Here is an 18,797-nt window from a genome sequence, read left to right on the forward strand (position 1 = left end):
CAGGGAAAAAACCCTGTTCTGTGGAGCAGGTGTTGGGGTGCTGCTTTCAGGTGTAATTGCTAGGGTTACGATGGATCAATAACGTAGTCACATTTTGGGACCTGGGTCATATTAGGCTTTCCCCCTCCCCACAAGAGATGCTAAGAATGCCATCTGATGCTAATTTCCTCATGAGAAATAGTGAGTGAAAAAGAATCATTTTCACATTGACTGCACACTTAGGCTGCAGTCCTATCATTTCTCTGGGAATAAGTCCCACTTAACTGCATAGGAATTACTTAGATATGCATGGGACAGAGCTGTTTGCCAAAGTAGGTTTCGCAAGGAAATTTTATAGGCGCAGGAAATGCATTCCTTGTGAAAACTGTTTTGCAACTTGCCTCTGTACCATCACAAAAACTAAGATGGAATGGTCAGAGTTAGGATCCTAATCCTTCCACTGTGATGAATCCAAAGGCAGGTGTTACCCACGAATGGCCTTCGCCTCTATTTTGTCTCACTTGCCTTCCATGCATGAGAATTAGGAATCTCATCCGAGCATTCGTTTTGAATTAGCCCTGACACACTTCGAGGAAGACACTGCACAGTAATGACTGCGTCGCTCTCGCTCCGATAGACATCAGCTGCAGGTCAGAAGTGTTGAATGGATTACATTGATAAGGTCACTGTATGAACAGCTTATTGTCATTTGACATTTCAAGAAGCAGTCTGCAGAGCACAAATGAGGGTTACAGGCAAAAAGCAGGGCTTCCAGGTTCAGTCACAGAGGCTCTGCCCGTTGCCTTAGGGATGGAGCGCCTCCAAAAGTTGCTAGACTCCAACTCCAGTCAGCTTCAGCCAGCATGGACAAATGTCAAGGATGATGGGAGATGGAGTACAAGCTCTGGAGGGTCACAAGTTCCCCAGTAGGTAGAAGTAGTGAGAAACATTTTTTTGCCTGAGGGCTACTATTCAGAGGCAGACTTCATCAAACAGTGAAGGGACAACATATTCTTCACTATGAGAAGTATGGTGAGAGCCTGTGTGGTGTAGTGGTTAAGAGCGGTAGACTCATAATCTGGTGAACCAGGTTCGCGTCTCCGCTCCTCCACTTGCAGCTGCTGGGTGACCTTGGGCCAGTCACACTTCTCTGAAGTCTCTCAGCCTCACTCACCTCACAGAGTGTTTGTTGTGGGGGAGGAAGGGAAAGGAGAATGTTAGCTATTTTGAGACTCCTTTGGGTAGTGATAAAGCAGGATATCAAATCCAAACTCTTCTTCATGCCACTACACCATGGTACCCAGGAGAGGCTGTTTTTCGCTATAGTACCCAAGATTTGGAATAGCCTCCCAAGAGAAGCACACCTTTCCTGCCTGCTTTTAGATTGGTGGAGGGAACATATTCATTTATTTGTCTCTGGTTTTGTTTTGTTTACTTTCAAAAATCTTACATTGCTCGCTGGTGCTTTAAATTTCTTTGTATTTTGTGGTGACTTGCTTGGTTTATTCTGAATTTTATCTTATTGATATTATCTTATTTTTGTATTGCATCGCTAATGGTCATCAGCTACTTTGGTAATAAAAAAGTGGCACTTTTGCAAACTGTCGCGAGTATCACAACCAAGAGCAAGCACACACCACAACACAACCCGGCCACCCCTTTGACAACCCCAGCATTAGGCAAATGTTTCCCTCTCATAAGAACACTCCAAACGAATAACCTAGGCTTTTAGTCCACTGATTTGAGAGATACAAACAAAAACACCTGTAAGTGGCAGCCTATTTCATTCTTTCACAGCTAAGAAGAGAAACGCTGTGCAGATGAGTTTATTTTTAAGCTCTGGAAGAGCGAGGTGGGCGGGAGGAAGAGTTGGGCATATGTTCTTTTGTTGTTAAATCTTGTGCTTTTCACACCTATTAAACATCTGCTTGACAAGATGTGTTCGCACTTGACAAGCATCTTCAAGGAATATGAGCATTTGCTACAAAATTTCTGTTCCTTGAAAAGTACAATCCAAGCATCAATATTGTCTTGTTCCTATTTGCTACTATGCCCTGATAACTGCCATTATGGAAATAGGATAGTCATTCAATAGCAAGTGGAACACAGCTAAAAAACAGCTTCACTATACTATGAGTCAGAAGAAACACTACCACCAACTGGAAGTCTTAAGTGGAGTAGCTTAATACCATTGGCTCTGTTGGGATAACTCCTTAGACTCACCCTGACCCCTTATTTACTTACAGAGTGAGAAGTCAATCAGAAGTTCAAAAGTGCATTAAAAAGAATAACAGCAAACCACAGCAACACCAAAGCCTTCCAGTTTGTCTCTTTTTCATCCTGGGATATGAAATTGTGTAAATATTACCATAAATATTCTCTCTCATATTTAGAGATAGTTGAAAATGTCCATTTTTGTTTCTTTCAGTTTCTCATTTTTCCACTCTTCAGTTCACCACATTTCCATTAAAAAAAAAGTCCTCATGAAAAGTCATCAGCAATTCAGTGCAAATTTATCCTGATATATACACATTCTGCTAATGCACACATTTCTTAAAGCAATTTCTCCTAACACACTGTATTTTTGTATGTTCTTCTGCCTAATATATGCATCTGCAGGCACACTTTACTCTGTTATAGGCATTTCTGCACAGAATACTTGGCTGGAGAACTGCATTGCAAAATTCAGAAAAGTGCGAATGTCAAAGGATAGCTGTGTTTCGTAAAATGTAAATTAGCTAAACTCATTGTTAAATGCAAACTGAATTGAATTTCTCTCCAATCTCTGATCATTAGTGGATCTGTTCTGTAAAAAAAAAGAAAAAGAAAGAAGATGGAGTCAGATAACCACTTACAAAGTTAATGCTGTCCAGCACAGTCAAGAATTTCAACACATATCAAGTGCAGAAGTTCTTGGATTCCAACTCCTATAAGCCTCAGCAACCATGGTCAATGGTCATGAATAATCAGAGGTGGAGTCCAACATCAACTGGAGGGACACAGGCTCCCTAACCTGGGTGCTAAGTAGTAAGAAGAACGTTGCTATTCATAGAGGGTATTGCTGAAAACAGATTTGAGCAACCTGCATTAGGAAGGCAGCTCACGTTCCAGAAATAAATGAAAAATTCAATGTGTGATGAAATAGCCCATCTGCGTCCATTCCAAGTGCCCGGTATAGGAGCCGTGATAGCCAGCAGTGTGACGGAAACATCCTGGAATACTTTCAGTGTTTGCCTACGGGTTATCTCCAGATAAGAACCCTGGGAATAACAACTCTGAAATAACTGGGAACCTTGGTTGCAAGGTTGCAAGGGGACGCAGGTGGCGCGGGGACGCAGGTGGCGCTGTGGGTTAAAGCCTCAGCGCCTAGGACTTGCCGATCGAAAGGTCGGCGGTTCGAATCCCTGCGGCGGGGTGCGCTCCCGCTGCTCGGTCCCAGCGCCTGCCAACCTAGCAGTTCGAAAGCACCTCCGGGTGCAAGTAGATAAATAGGGACCGCTTACCAGCGGGAAGGTAAACGGCGTTTCCGTGTGCGGCTCTGGCTCACCAGAGCAGCGATGTCACGCTGGCCACGTGACCCGGAAGTGTCTCCGGACAGCGCTGGCCCCTGGCCTCTTGAGTGAGATGGGCGCACAACCCCAGAGTCTGTCAAGACTGGCCCGTATGGGCAGGGGTACCTTTACCTTTACCTTTTTGGTTGCAAGAATGAGCCCATCGCCCTCTGCCTTGTCAATTCCTGTTGCTTCAAGCCACCAGACAGCTGTTAGGAACCCAAGCTCCGAGGATCGACAGACCTTATGGCGTCTTCAGAGATAAAAGCCGCTGCGGAGCTGATTATCCAAACCCAAGGCGCAGCCCCTGCCTTTCAGCGGCCGATCAATAACAGTAATGCATAATCGTCAGTGTTCGCATTATCTGTTGTCAAACGGGCAGTGTTCTTCTGTTGTGGTTATCTAACTGCCTTCAGGTAATACTTACAGATGGAACTTGAGGGTTGCTGGTGATTTTAGGAATGAGATAGAGAGCACCATCCGACTTTTTTTGTTGTGCACTGCAATCCTGCTTAGCACACCCGCCTCAGAATGTAGACTTTGCTGTTATCTTTATGTTTCAGTGTGTTAAGTTTGCCTCTCTTCCTGTGTGTCATGAGCCAAATGTGTGTGTGTGTGTGCATAAACCCGTCAACTCGCGTACGTGACAAAGCATATTTTTGCCTACAAAAGCTCCTGCCATGAATGAAACGTCTCTCTGGGCTAGTGTGGCGTAGCAGCTAAACCAAACAGACCCAGGTTCAGATCCCCCCCTCAACCATGAAGCACATTAGATGCCCTTGAAACCAATTTGCCATCTGCTAGCCCAATTTACCTCACAGAGCTATTGTGAAGCTATGCACACCACCTCGCACACCTTAGAAGAGAAGCAAGATTTTAAAATGTAATAATAATCTGAGCCTGAGGTGGGATTAATCAATCTTTCTTTCTTTCTTTCTTTCTTTCTTTCTTTCTTTCTTCTCAGACTTTCTGCAGGGATCAGCTGCATGATTGAGTTTTCCGTATGACAACAGGTGTGGCACAGGAGCATGTCACATGGAGAAAATGGCTTTGCGGGCCAAATTGAAACAGATCAAATTTTGCCCATAGGCCAGACCAATAAAACCATAAATTGATATGGTGTTCAAAACAAAAAATCTAAGTTCCATAAATAGGCGTAGTACAACTTCCTTAAGATGCCGGGTGAAACAGAAAGGTCTTTGTCATTGTGTTCAGTCTATGGTGATTACTCTGTGAGGGTTAACTCACATTTGAAGAGTACGGTAACTACTGGGTGTCACAATCAATGAGCAACAAACATGCATTCATCAAGCTGCTCTGTTCAGTCATTCATATACAACTAGAATCATGGGAGTGTGGAGTCAGCAACCTCATCAACTCATCCACTCACTGGGGCAGAAGTTCTTCTAAAGAAGGACGCCTACTCCATTCATGAAGGCACACTGTTTGATTTTGAACCCTGACCACACAGGGCTCCAACGTCACACGGAGGTCTAAATCATGCAGGAAGGCTGCACATATACAGCAGGTTCCCAGCTTCACATCCTCCTCCTCCTCCTCTTCCAACGCATGAAAAGTGTTGAGGCCAGATGATGAAGACGCAACACAATCAGGGATTCTTGAAGCAATTATAATTGTGTGAACTCCCAAATCCAGCCTGTGAGTCTCTAAGAAGTTGCAGTACTTTTCTTTTGCTACCACAGATCAAAATGAGCTCTTATCTGGAATTTCCTGATCTTACGCCATCCTCTCTTCTTCTACATTTCTCCAAGAAGCTATTTTCTAGTTTAACCCTGCTAATTTTAATTTCCTGACCTCCCCTGATACTAGAAAAAAGCTTCACAAATCTATTTAACAGCACAAAAGCATCAGACCTGGCAGCACAATCCGTCTCTTTTTGTTGTCAGCCAGACAGCCCAAAAGAAAGCTGTAAGCAGTTGTGTTAACAAGAAGGACACAATTGCCCCCTTTTTTCCCAGGAAAAAAAAGGCAATCAAGCACTGTTGTCATTTGAAAGTATACAGCTCTGTTCCTGATGTTAGATGCTGAAAGGGCTTTTAAGACTCTTTAAGCCATTGATTCACCTGCAAAAAAAATAATAATAACCCCATGCCATGCCACAGATCTGAAAAATATGCACATAAATGCAAGCAACTGGATCAGAGCGATGCTGAAGAACAGTTTACATCAAATCTTTAACCTAGTCTTCAGATTTTAAGGCTTATATGCAACTAAGTCCTAAACCTCTGGAAATCAGTGACCCTGAGTTAGTCATGCCCATTAATTTAAATGGGTCTACTCTGAGTAGAATGGGACACAACCACAGAGCCTAGGGCTTGCCAATCAGAAGGTCAGCAGTTTGAATCCCCGCGATGGGGTGAGCTCCCGTTGTTCGGTCCCAACCAGCATTTGTTCATAGCAAAGTCACTGTTATAGCAATGCATAAAAAGGGGGCGGGTGGACTGGGAAATCTGGCAAGGAGATGAAAGGAGGAAGCCCCCCAGCCGTGCCATGGTTTAAACAGCCCATGACCACGCCCCTGGCTGTGACAATTCGACAGCCGGGCACGTGGCAGGGCCAGGAGTCAGTGCAATGAGGGTGGCATTCCTCCACCTCCCAGTCGGATCACTAAGAGGTCCCAGATGCCCAGCCGCAACACCACCCACCAGGAAAGGTAAGCGGACTTGTGGGACAGCAGTAGTTGGCCGACAATGCTGCAGGAACAAGGGGAAATTAAAGGAGGCACAAGGGGCTCACAAGCCACACTAAACCAAAATATGGATGTAAGAAATCTGTGTGCAACACATATTTCCAAACCTCTGTTTTTTTCTTCTGAGATCTACAAAGAATCCACCATTTGAGTTGCATCTCCAGGGATGGGAAACCTGTGGCTCTCCAGATGTTGGACTCCACTTGCAGCAGCCCCATTGGGTCACCTGGACTCATTGACTTAACATCCCTGATGCTTGCAGGCCTTTGAGGAACCTTGACAAACTCTCCTAGGGTTGACTTCTCCTAAGGCACAGCATCACTTGGTTTCTTGCATGGTGGGTGACTGATGGATGTGAAGAAGTCCAACAGTGAAGCAGTAGACTGAAGTGATCACCTTGTGAAATATGCCATGTCAGATTGCAGGAACACAAAGTTGTCCTTTGAATGCTCTTCATCTTAAAACTAAAGCTCCCTGAATAGGGTAAACTGCATGGGGTAAACATTGGAGCAAGAGAAACTATGCTAAAACCTTCTCCCTGGTGTACTACTTACTACATGCAGAGTGGTTGCTTGAGTTTTTACGTGGGATGCGGGTCGCGCTGTGGGTAAAAGCCTCAGCGCCTAGGGCTTGCCGATCGAAAGGTCGGCGGTTCGAATCCCCGCGGCGGGGTGCGCTCCCGCTGCTCGGTCCCAGCACCTGCCAACCTAGCAGTTCGAAAGCACCCCCGGGTGCAAGTAGATAAATAGGGACCACTTACTGGTGGGAAGGTAAACGGCGTTTCCGTGTGCTGCGCTGGCTCGCCAGATGCAGCTTTGTCGCGCTGGCCACGTGACCCGGAAGTGTCTCCGGACAGCGCTGGCCCCCGGCCTCTTGAGTGAGATGAGCGCACAACCCCAGAGTCTGTCAAGACTGGCCCGTACGGGCAGGGGTACCTTTACCTTTACCTTTACTAGAATTCAAAGAGATGAATCGCCCGCCCACCTGCAGCCTCCAAATAGATCTGTTAAATTAAAAGCCATACCTACTAAACGTTTACTGTTAAATTTGTTCTGTTCAGGTGTAATTCTTTGCCTGATTAAATCTTTAAATTGCAATTTCTCCGATTCAGTGATTATGCTCTTTCCCCACAAAAGCACACGGCCGCACTTTGAAACAACTATAACTGCAGCGCACAAAGCAGAGTTCACATCCCACTTCAGTCAGGACTCATGGGCTGCTTCTGACCTACAAAATGCAAAAAATGATCTCATCTCATCTCATCTCTCTCTCTCTCTCTCTCTCTCTCTCTCTCACACACACACACACACACCAGTGTTGTAAGAGTGAACAAGGCATGTAAACAACTTTGTAATTAAAAGTAATTTATGCCTGATTGGAAAATACTGTTTAGTCTTTATACAACACTTATTTATACAGTTATACAAACACATTCTAATGCTTGTCAGGCATTAGAATTACTACAGTTAAATATATTTCATTGTGCTTCTTAGATCTCAGATTTGAGCAAACATATTTGAAAGAATCTTTTACAAAGGAAGCCCTCTTGCACTTGAATGTGACAAAAACTATTTATCAGGATTATAATCTCCTTTTTTTAAAAAAAATGATATAAACGAGTCACTCAAGGTGCAGCTGGAGAAACTCTGCATAAGGAAAATCCAAATTCCCTACAGTGTCCAAGAGTGAAACCTTTAAAGAGGGGGGGAAAGCTGGTTAGACATTTGCAATAACCAATCATGTAAAAATATCTCATGCAATGACATTTTACCTTGCGCAGTTGAAGACCACGGTTCAAGTCTCTTTTGTGCTTTATTTATGAGTTCAGGCACCACTGTGGTGTTCCGAGCTTCTTTATGAGGGCAAAAGAAAAGATCAGACTTCCAGTTCTTTATCTTCATTCTCATTGTGTTCATCCAATCACCAGTTGTGGCCATTATTTCTTAGGCTTCTTAAAAAGCAACTTCTCTCCTGGGCTGACGCATTTTTATTTTTATTTCTTTAAAGGAAGGTTAAATGAAAGACTCAGATATGAGAACTGAATTTCAAGAATCAAGATTAGCTTCTTTTAACTCAACAGCTCCCTGCTACTTTCAAGTTAACCTTAATGTTTCAGATTCAACACAGCTTTGAAATATATGGGCCACTAACAGTATTACAGTTGCTTGAATGTCAGGGGGTCTTGCTGGTAATACCGCCATATTTTCCTCCATTTTTGGCCATGTTTCTAAGGCCCCCTCCTCTCTGGCATTTGCCCAACCCTTATCAATCCAGCTGCTCTTGACAGAAAATCCTCATACCACCCCCAGTCCTTCCTATACATCCATATGGAAAGTAAGGTAGCAATATTTCATGTTCAAACAGTATGCTATGCAAGTGAGGTGAGGTCACCAGATGGAAAATATCAAGAACCTATTGTGTCTTTTATTGTTGCGTAGGAGAGAAGAATTTCAGCAGGTGCAGCTTCCATGACACCTGCTTAAACTCCATCTTTTACCCAACTGTTAAAAGTGCAAGAGCACATCCTTCTTTTCCATCCAGATTCTTTTTAAAATAATAATAATAATAATGCTGTTTTCCCTCCAGCAAAACACAATCATCCTAATTTTTGTTTTGGCCTGGAATATATTCCCTTAACTCACAACTTCCTTGCTCGCCAGAACATTTAAATTAAGGTTTCACGTGTATCGTTTCACAAACAGATGTTTGTGTGACATTTTTATGCTCTCCCAAAGCTTACATCTGCAGGGCTTAATAGTTAGAGAGAGAGCCTCAGTTGGCTATATAAATCTAAGCTACTTCGAGCATAAGCACGGGAAGGTGCAGAAACACCACACTCTCTTTGATACTAATTTTAGATTTGTTTGCCTTCCTTCCTTCCCGACTCTCCTGCCTAGGAGGCCATCCTTTACTGTCAGTTGTATTTTGACTACGACTTGCACGCCATCACCTTTTCATGTTTTGTCATCAGGGAACAATCAGCAAGCCCACGGAGGAGCATCAAAGGCATCTCTACAGGAAGGCCTAACTCATACAGTGACCCGTTTCCTGCTTCTGGCTACCAATTGGCTAAAGAAACCAAAGGCTTTGCGGCAGAGCGTAAGTGGGTCACACAAAGGTCACAGGAAGGGCAGCAGCTAAGATAGTTAGGGAATTATTGTATTAGCTGTTGAACCTTGAAAGGCAGCCTGGAGGGCCACAAGTTCCCTATAAGTGTATATCTCTCTTCAACCAATATAACAGGTGAGAAAACTGCACCGCTGCAATGGGTTCTGTCTATATGATGCATTGTATGTGCTTCAAATGACACTATCTCCAAAACTCCAAAACTCTTTGTCCAATTTGTTAAGTTGTGGGTGAACATATCAGACGACACAGCTATTCTCCAAACAGCTCTTGTTTATTCACAGGTCAGAACAGAACTGAACTGAAGGGTTCAGTCAGCCTGCTTATATAGAGCTCCAGTACAACGTAACTGTAACAACTTTCTGTAACTATCCAATCACTGAACATCACTTTCGATCCCTTATTTGCATATGTGGACCTGAACTATCTACAGTATCCCCCTGCTGGCCCAGGGTGAGAACTTCAGTACATAACACAATTCAATGCCGCTGGTACAAAACATGAAGCAAGCTTGGCCCTAAATGTGCTTGCAGCATGTACTCCAGCTTGCCCCAATGACATATCCTTGAGCAATAATGAGCCATGATTTTCCATCGTGTGCAGGTGACCAGCAACGAAAGATATAGGTGGCTCACCCTCACATACACACACATGTTCTATGGTAGCTATTGAAAAACAGCACATTCTGAGGGCAAGGCAATCCCTTACTTGACTTATCTTTCTCCCCTGTCCACTTCCCTCTCAGAATGAATTGTGACCTCCTAAGTCCCTTTAACTGACAGTCCATCATATGAGCCTTATCTGCAGGGCCGGCCCACCCATGAGGCAAGGAGAGGAAGGTTGCCATTTGGAGATCCACCTCAGGTGCCAAAATGTATTGGGCTGACCCTGCTTATCATGGGGAAAGGACTAGAACATGGGTAGGCAAACTAAGGCCCGGGGGCCGGATGTGGTCCAATTACCTTCTAGATCCATCCCATGGACGGTCTGAGAATCTGTGTTTTTACCTGAGTAGAATGTGTCCTTTTATTTAAAATGCATCTCTGGGTTATTTGTGGGGAATAGGAATTTGTTTTGTTTTGTTTTTCAAAATATGGTCCGCCCCCCCCCCCAAAAAAAAAGGTCTGAGGGAGAGTGGACTGGCCCCCTGATGAAAAAGTTTGCTGCCCCCTGGACTAGAACATACCTTCTGACAATTCTCTGATGAAAATAGGGACATTGCATTCCATAATGATAATTTTACCATTTATAGCCCACACATCTTACTGGGGTTGGATAATTCCATACCCTCCAACATTTCCCCAATTAAAATAGGGACATCCTAAGGAAAAGTGGGACATTCTGGGATCAAATCAGAAACCAGGATGACTTCTCTAAATCAGGGGTGTCCCTGGAAAATAGGAGGGTCTGCTAGAACAAAGCAAATTCCAAAGCAATTTGTGGGTTGCACAACGCATACTTGCCCCCCTGCCAGTGCCAGCCTCTTTTCAGCTCCTGTTTCCACATGCCACAGTACCTGCTTGACAGGTACCAGATGCAATGGAGCTGGAATTTCTGCCTGGGCTCTGTTGTAATAAACCAGAGAGAACAGCTGTGCTTTTAAACATCACCCCTTCATTTTTAAAGAACTTGCATATGAGAAGCTCTTCAGGGGGCATGGTTATTGCCTAAGGATAGTTAATAAGTAGTTAAATACGCTGAAACGCAAGCTGGTGGGGGAGAAATAAGAGGGTCCATCCCCATCCCCATCCCCATCCCCCCCCCCATTTCTTAAAATTTAACTTAATGTGCATCCTGTTCTATTCTGACGTTGTGGACTGGATAACCATAGATGAGCAAAAAAATATATACTGTATGAAATAGAAAGCCGCACACCTAAAGACTTAACCAGATGCAAAAGTACTAATAACTCTTGTTCAAAGTGGAGAAATATTCATACTAAATAGGACTAGAATATTAAATCACTGAAAACGTTCTTGTTTGTAACCAAAGGTGGTTCCAATTGCTGAACAAAACATGTTACAAATAAACAGTGATTTGGCAATGTCTTTCAATTGCACCATCAAGCAAGCCATTTTCAGTTTACTCCCTTTTACTTGGCTGTTTTTCATCTGCATTTTACTACTTACTTTATGACTTTTCTAATGTGACAATTTAAATATTTCTCCATGGGATGCTTCCATTCATCATTCTGCAACTTACTGAATTTGCGCTGAAAGGGGAAAGGAAAAAAAGGCAGTGAACTTTAGAGAAAAGAGTTGCTCAAGTCATTCAGACTGCTTTGCTATATTTCAATAATAGATTAAATTATAAATTTTATCTCATTTGGTTTACTAATCTCATGCTAATAGCTGGTCTTTAGTTAAATATAGTCTTTTATTTATTTTATCTGATTATTAATTTTTAAATTCTCAGCTAGATGTTCTACATCTTTTGGAGTGAATTTTGATTGTGAGACTTGCAAGTGCTTTATATATAGATAAATGTAGCGTAATGAAATATCATACTCATCTTCAAATCTGTTTAACTATACCTTCATTCATTTCATAGTTTAACTGTGCATCTATCGAACTGAAGTAATTCTGTTAATAAATATTAGTAGTCTATTCAGTCACAACCTGCTTGTGCCCTAACATGTGTGTATGTGTAAAAGAAGTTGTGGAAGTGGAAACCTGGGACTGGGACCATGGCACACACTGCTGTTTCAAAGGCAAATGGGAGTGTGGAGTAATGTTCAGTGGGAAATTGTGCAGAGGAAAGAGTCAGACCCCATCTCCCAGGAATACTGCAGTCCTGATCCAATTGGGCTCCACCATGGCTGGTATTCATTAAGTTACCTGGGAATACGTACCACTGAATTTACTAGGACCTACTTCTGAGTTAGGATTGCAAGAGGGGGACTTTGGTTTTTCAGATTTCAGCAGCACCCTGTGCAAGGCTGGAATTTGGCGCGCGCGCACACACACACACACACCACCTTCTATTCTGCTCAATTCACTATGTCCTAGTTGCAATGCCCTGTGGCGCCCCCTAGGGTCAGAACCCAGTGTAGTGGAACCAGTCACACTGCCCTAAATCCACCTATGGGGTAACGCACTGGGGAACAAGGTCAGAATTGCTCCGCACTGACTTTAACTATGTACTACTGAACAAATTTAGGATCTGGCTGTGGTTTATTTTAATTCAGTCTAGTATAACCTTTGTAAGGTACTAAACAACAAACTGGATGACTGAATCACCCTTGTTTACAATTTGGGACAAAATAAAAAAAAGACCCTGTCTTTTTAATCTCTGTGAAGGTGGGAAAATATATTTGGAAGCGACTTCTTTTCAGGCTGGCTTAGAAGGTTTATTGCAATGCAATTTACACAGTTGGCAGGTCTACAGGTGGCTCAAAATGCATTAGAGAAAGTGACTTGATTCTGCAGGGGGGGGGGGAGACAGGAAGTCTCTCTGGGATTGAGGTTGTGCCAGGCATTAACACAGCTGACTGGATAGCAGGTGGCTGCAAGTATAAATTTCATGCTAACATATTCATTAGAGCTCCCTTGCCTCTGTCTTCCTGGAATTGTAAAGTGCTGCTGATATCACCCTAAGCAAGCCCGTGCAAGGACACACTGCTTTTCTCAGAACAGAGGGGAAAGCGAGCCCAGATGAATATGAAAAGAATGAGCACTTCCACGGTCCTCATCCCTTTTTCGTCACCTCTGCAGAGCATTGCTTTAGGGTGAGACTTTCAAATGCTGCTTAGGTATGCAAACCTGATTCCATTCGGAGCTGAAATGGTTTGGAATATCTCAGCCTCAATTAATTTATTTATAAGAACCCAGAAGGTGTGACTGTGTTCTGCTAACTAGCCAGTCTCTTCAAATACCAATTTATAAACCCAAACACCCAAAAGGCTTAAGAGACATACTTTCTGTAAGGGTTTATTAAATAGAAGGGGGGGGAGAGATGAATATATCAGTGATGTTTGCTTTTAATTTGTTTTTGTTTTTTCATTAATAAATAAACATATTCCATAAATGTGCTGAATAAAACAAAAGCAGAAAACACACTTCAAGAACAGTGGCAGGAAAAATTTGAACTGATGCCCGAAGCATAAGGTTTCTCTCCCCAACCCTGTAAGCTACACAAGACAGCATCATAAATCTTCCTTTTGACCTAGTTTAGCATATGCTACTTTCCTTGCTAAAATATTCACACACAATTAAATAGCCATGGGAAGGCAGGAAAGAGACAAGAATGTGGGGTGCCAGGGCTAGAGGAATCCATAAGGAAGACTGTAGCTCAGTGGTAGTGCATCTGTCTTGCATGCAGAAGGTCCCAGGTTCAATCCCCAGGGTCTCCCGATTGGGCTGAGAATGTCTGCTGTCTGAAATTGCTCTGAAATACTGGAAATTTGCTGCCAGTCAGTGTTGGCAGTATTGGGCTAGATAGACCAACTGGTCCAAAATTGCGGTTTCGATCTTTAAACCCGCTGAATAGCTTGGGTTTTGGTTTTTTCATGGGACATTTCATCTCATATAAGATCCCAGCCCTAAATCCATTGAGGTGGCCCTGCCCAAGGTTTCATTTTATGTAGAGACCCGGGCAGTCTCTATAAGGAGCAAAGCCTTCTCTGTGGTGGCCTTTAATACTCTGGCACTTCCTTTCAAGAGAGGCTCATTCCGCCTCCCCTTACTGTTTTTTTCAGAGTGGAGGAGCATTCTTTTTTGTTCTGATTGATTCTTGCTCTTGTTCCATTGACTGAGCTGTCTTTACTGCTGTTTTACTACCATTGCTGTTTTATTGAAATTGTCTTGTGATTGGGGGGGGGGTTGATTTGTGCTCTTTTATTGGATGTTGGTTTTATTCTTCAAACTGCTGTGACATTTTATGAACAGCGGTATAAAAATCTTTTAAATTAATACACCCTGGAGCTTGTGCTTGCTAAACATGTGCTCTGTCACTGAGCTATTGATTTAAAGTTCCCAGAGAAACATGAGATGTGGCTGCCATGCCTGCTGCCCGGGCCTCTGCCATCTGTCCCTCCTCTTCCCTCACCTGTTACAACAAGCAAGATGCCAGGTATGCCATATAGACGCTGGTGGAAGAGGGCAGATGAAAGGGCGAGGTAGGCCAAAATAGGCAGAGATACCAAGTGGCAAGAATCACATTGCATTTTGAGGAAGTGCCATAGCTCAGGGATAGAGCATTTGTTTTGCAAAGACAGCTTCCTACGTTCCTATATATCCAGTCAGGGACTGAGGATCATTCTCACAAATGATTCCCAAAATGGAACTAGTAATATATGGGGTTCCAATACTTTGGCCACCTCATGAGAAGGGAAGACTCCCTGGAAAAGACCCTGATGTTGGGAAAGATAGAGGGCACAAGGAGAAGGGGACGACAGAGGACGAGATGGTTGGACAGTGTTGTCGAAGCTACTAGCATGAGTTTGACTAAACTGCGGGAGGCAGTGGAAGACAGAAGTGCCTGGCGTGCTCTGGTCCATGGGGTCACGAAGAGTCGGACACGACTAAACAACTAAACAACAACAACAACAATATATGGGGGGAAACGGGCAATAATTCAGAGGAGCCAAGTGTGAACACTCAGAAAACCTACTTTGACATCTGGCCTCTTCAGTTTCTCACACAGCAGCTCCCTACACCAAAACTATTTCCTTTTCTTTCTTTCTTTTTCATTAAAAGTAGGGCTGAGAACTATGGCAGGGAGCAAGAAGGCAAATCCAAGTTCACATGCTGACATCTTCCACTCGTGCATTGCACCAAAACTAAACACCTGCATGCCTTTTCATGCCATATACTCATATTTAATGGAATTATGAAGATTTTGTTGTTGTTTAAACAGAGGAATAATCTTAATCAAATAAATACATAATTGATATCACACGTTTGGAATGAGTGAGAACTGGACAGTGGAAAACTGACTTCTGTAACCGCTCAAATCCCCATGAAATATTTTTTTATATGTCACATATGCAAGAAGCAACCTGATCTTGAATGTCATCTGTTCTGAATTATACATGCAATTATGGTAAAATCTATACCAGATCGCATGTTATTCCTTAGGATTATGGTTCAATCGTTATTAAAAACTTTTAAGCACTTTCAGTTGGCAGATTTATGAAGTCCTTCATTCGGAGGCCACATTCTACAAGTCTGAGGTTCCCATCGTTTAGTTAGTCTTCTGGTATGGAGAAACACAGGGAGATTATAATTGGACATCTCACTGAAATCTCTTAGTAGAGTAACATTTGGCTGTATTCTGGAGAACCCTGGTGTTTCTCAAAAACTTATTGGGAGTACGTCAAAGAAACCATCAGTAATGACAACAACCCAATGAAGTTTTGAATATTATTTTTGCTGTTTTAAAAATATGACCTGCCCTTCACCAGCAGGCCCCAGGGTGGGTTACAACAATTTAAAATACAGAGTTGAAAACAGATACCTGTTCTAGGACACAACTCTGTCAATCACAAACTAGATGTGACTGGGACAGCTCTGTTTTGTTTTGTTTTGTCTTCTTCTTCATCATCATCATTATCACTTTTTACAAAATGAAAAAGCCTCAAAATGACAAGCAAATACAACAGCTGAGAAGTTAAAAAGAATAATTGTTATGTATTGAAGTTCTCACCCTGGCCACCAGGGGGTATTGTCTATATAGTTTTCACTCAGGTCCACGTACATTATTTTAGGCGGGAAACCCTGGGCTGTTGTTGTTACAATGTTGACAGCCGGCTGCCTATAAAAGCAGGCCGGCTGAGCTGTTTGCTGTTCAGTTCAGTTTCAGCTTACTTATAAAGAAATACAGTGGTACCTCGGGTTAAGAACTTAATTCGTTCTGGAGGTCCGTTCTTAACCTGAAACTGTTCTTAACCTGAAGCACCACTTTAGCTAATGGGGCCTCCCCCTGCCGCCGCAGCACGATTTCTGTTCTTATCCTGAAGCAAAGTTCTTAACCCAAGGTACTATTTCTGGGTTAGCAGAGCCTGTAACCTGAAGCGTATGTAACCCGAGGTACCACTGTACTTGGAGAAATCTCTGTATCATCTGCTATGTCCACCCACTAAATAATAATAATAATAATAATAATAATAATAATAATAATAATAATAATTCCAAAAAATGTTCAATAATTCAAGTTCCTACCCCAGAAAATGGTGGGCACCATTTTACAGAGGCCAGCTAAGTTACCAAAGGCCGTAGTGAATAAAAATGTATTAGGCCTGGTGCCTGTTTGCACCTGTATCTCTGTGTAAAGTGTGAGGAATGAGATTTAATTTTATCAGAATTTAAAGATAGGGTGTACATTCCTGTAAGTACAGGGTGTTCGTATTTGTCAAGGGAAAGGTTTAACACCTCCATTTCCTCCTGATCAAGATCCATCCGTCGCCATCTTCAGTGCCTCTCACCAGAAACTGAAGACAATTCTTTTGGTGGCCTTTAAATTGATTTCTCTCCCACCCCACCTCCTGACCACTGCTCCTTTAAATGTCATTGCATTTGATGTTTTGTATTAGTGCTTTTTGGTTCTTTTGACTATTTGTACTTTAATGTATTTAGGCTACACTAAATACATGAAGATGAAGAAATACACTAAAAATGAACAGTAACTGGTTTTATTTCTTGGCTTCTGAGGTACCGCTATCAGCCTGGCATCCATCTTGCAACCATTCACCAGAGGGGGAAAAATAAGCCTTGAGGGTGTGCAGTTCCAACTTTTTTCTTCAAAGAAACACTTTTGCCCTTTGGTCACTAGGTGGCAACCACATAAACATATCTTACATACTGTATTTTATGATATTTGCATTGGTTCTGCTACCTAGATTTCCTGTAGGCTTCTAGAGACAAAAACAGAAGAAACACTTTGCTACTGCTACTACTACTCCCACTTCTGAAAGCATAAAATAAGTCCAAGTTCAATATATCAGGACAAGCATTGACATAGCTTTGAATGAATTAGCAGTTATGACAACAACATTTCTGCTGAAGCAACTTCAGTCAGGCTCCTTGGGTAATGTGAGTAGGAACTAAAGGTTTTTAGAAATGGTTGCACTGGGGGGAATCAGTTGTGGGACGGGAAAGAAAAAGAAGGGTTATCTGACTAGTCTGGGGGCTTATTCACACTTTTCTTTTCTCTTTCCAAGCGTGGTTGGTGATTTAAAGCTCCCTGTCCAAGCACCAGGTTTGAGGGGTTTTATTGCTCCAGAGCTTTCCCTATGAAAACCCACTCTTTAAATCTCAATCAGATCAAACGTCAATCTGCAGAAAATTGATGTTTGCTCTGATTCAGCTTTAAAGAGTGGGTTTTTGTGGGGAAAGAAAAAAAGGGCCACTCTGATACAGAGCATTAAAGCTGGATAGAGTGGGGCAAAAGGTAAGTGTAACTAGGCCCTAAATCTTGTATACTGTATGTATTTGCAGTAGCACTAAGTGAATTTTGCTGCTCCTTCAGTCTTTGTGGGACATTTATAATCTTGCCAATACTATGAAAACTGAACATAAGGCAGAGAAAAATGGACCAGCTTCCTCATTCTGCTCTCCAGGGATCATCTCTATAATCCCATCCCAATGCTTCTTGCAAGGAAATGTCTCTACATTTTTACTATTAACCACTACTAGAAATCTGGTCTCTTTTAGAATATCTTAAAGCAAGAGATATCTATATAGGGTAACATCTTGTGTAAGCTATTTCATATTCTAAGTAATTATTATTTTTTACTTTTGAAGGGTGAGTGAGAGTGACTGAACAAATGAGTGGAGCTGAACAACTGTCACTTAACCTAGTATTCACATTCTCCCTCTTCCTCCTCCAGGTACTTTTCCCCCCAGCTTGCCTTGTTGGAAAAAGATGAAACTGGGAGGAAGATGAATGGAGATAAGAAGATGAAGAAGGGAGGTAAGGTGTGATTCGGCTCATTCACTCGTGGTTCTTTTGATATTAAAAGTAGACCTTGGTGTCTACCTTAACGTGAATGGGACAGATATGGAAATGAGAAATGTGGCTGTTCCATCACCACCATTCAGGTCTCAACAAGCTTTTCACCATGTGAATAGTGGGCGAAGTAAACTGCACTGAAACCTGTAGAATTTACTTCTGGAAGTCCAGTCTTTTCCCTATATGTATGGGCATTCCACATATTGTGCATCAGTGGTAGCAAGCACATCTTAAGATGGTCATAAAAAGGAATACTGTAAACCCAACAACTATTAGTTTATCTATGTATCACTTCTCACTATAAAAAGTTCTAAAGCTATTAAAAACAAATCAAAAAATGAATAAAGGAATAAAAATACATAAACATAATTAAAAGCATAACTAACTAACCTACCTACCTACCTGTGGCCATATAGAAGATATTGGACTACAACTCCCCTCAGACCCAGCCAGCATAGCAAATGGGTTATGATTTTATTTTC

General features: G+C 42.5%; 1 long non-coding RNA gene across 2 annotated transcripts; it reads right to left on the minus strand.

Annotated features, from left to right (window-relative positions):
* Nucleotides 1–2,334: 2,334 nt before the first annotated feature.
* Nucleotides 2,335–17,376, minus strand: LOC307199338. 2 transcript variants are annotated; one of them, XR_013831898.1, is made up of 6 exons: nucleotides 16,621–17,376; nucleotides 11,496–11,578; nucleotides 8,012–8,239; nucleotides 6,348–6,466; nucleotides 5,405–5,614; nucleotides 2,335–2,785 (listed from the first exon to the last, which is right to left on the minus strand). It is a non-coding gene; the product is annotated as an uncharacterized lncRNA (long non-coding RNA). The 2 variants fall into 2 exon arrangements; XR_013831897.1 differs by lacking the exons at nucleotides 5,405–5,614; nucleotides 6,348–6,466.
* Nucleotides 17,377–18,797: the final 1,421 nt, after the last annotated feature.

The sequence above is a fragment of the Podarcis cretensis genome (genome assembly GCF_951804945.1).
Source record: "Podarcis cretensis genome assembly, chromosome: 12".
NCBI lineage: Eukaryota > Metazoa > Chordata > Lepidosauria > Squamata > Lacertidae > Podarcis > Podarcis cretensis.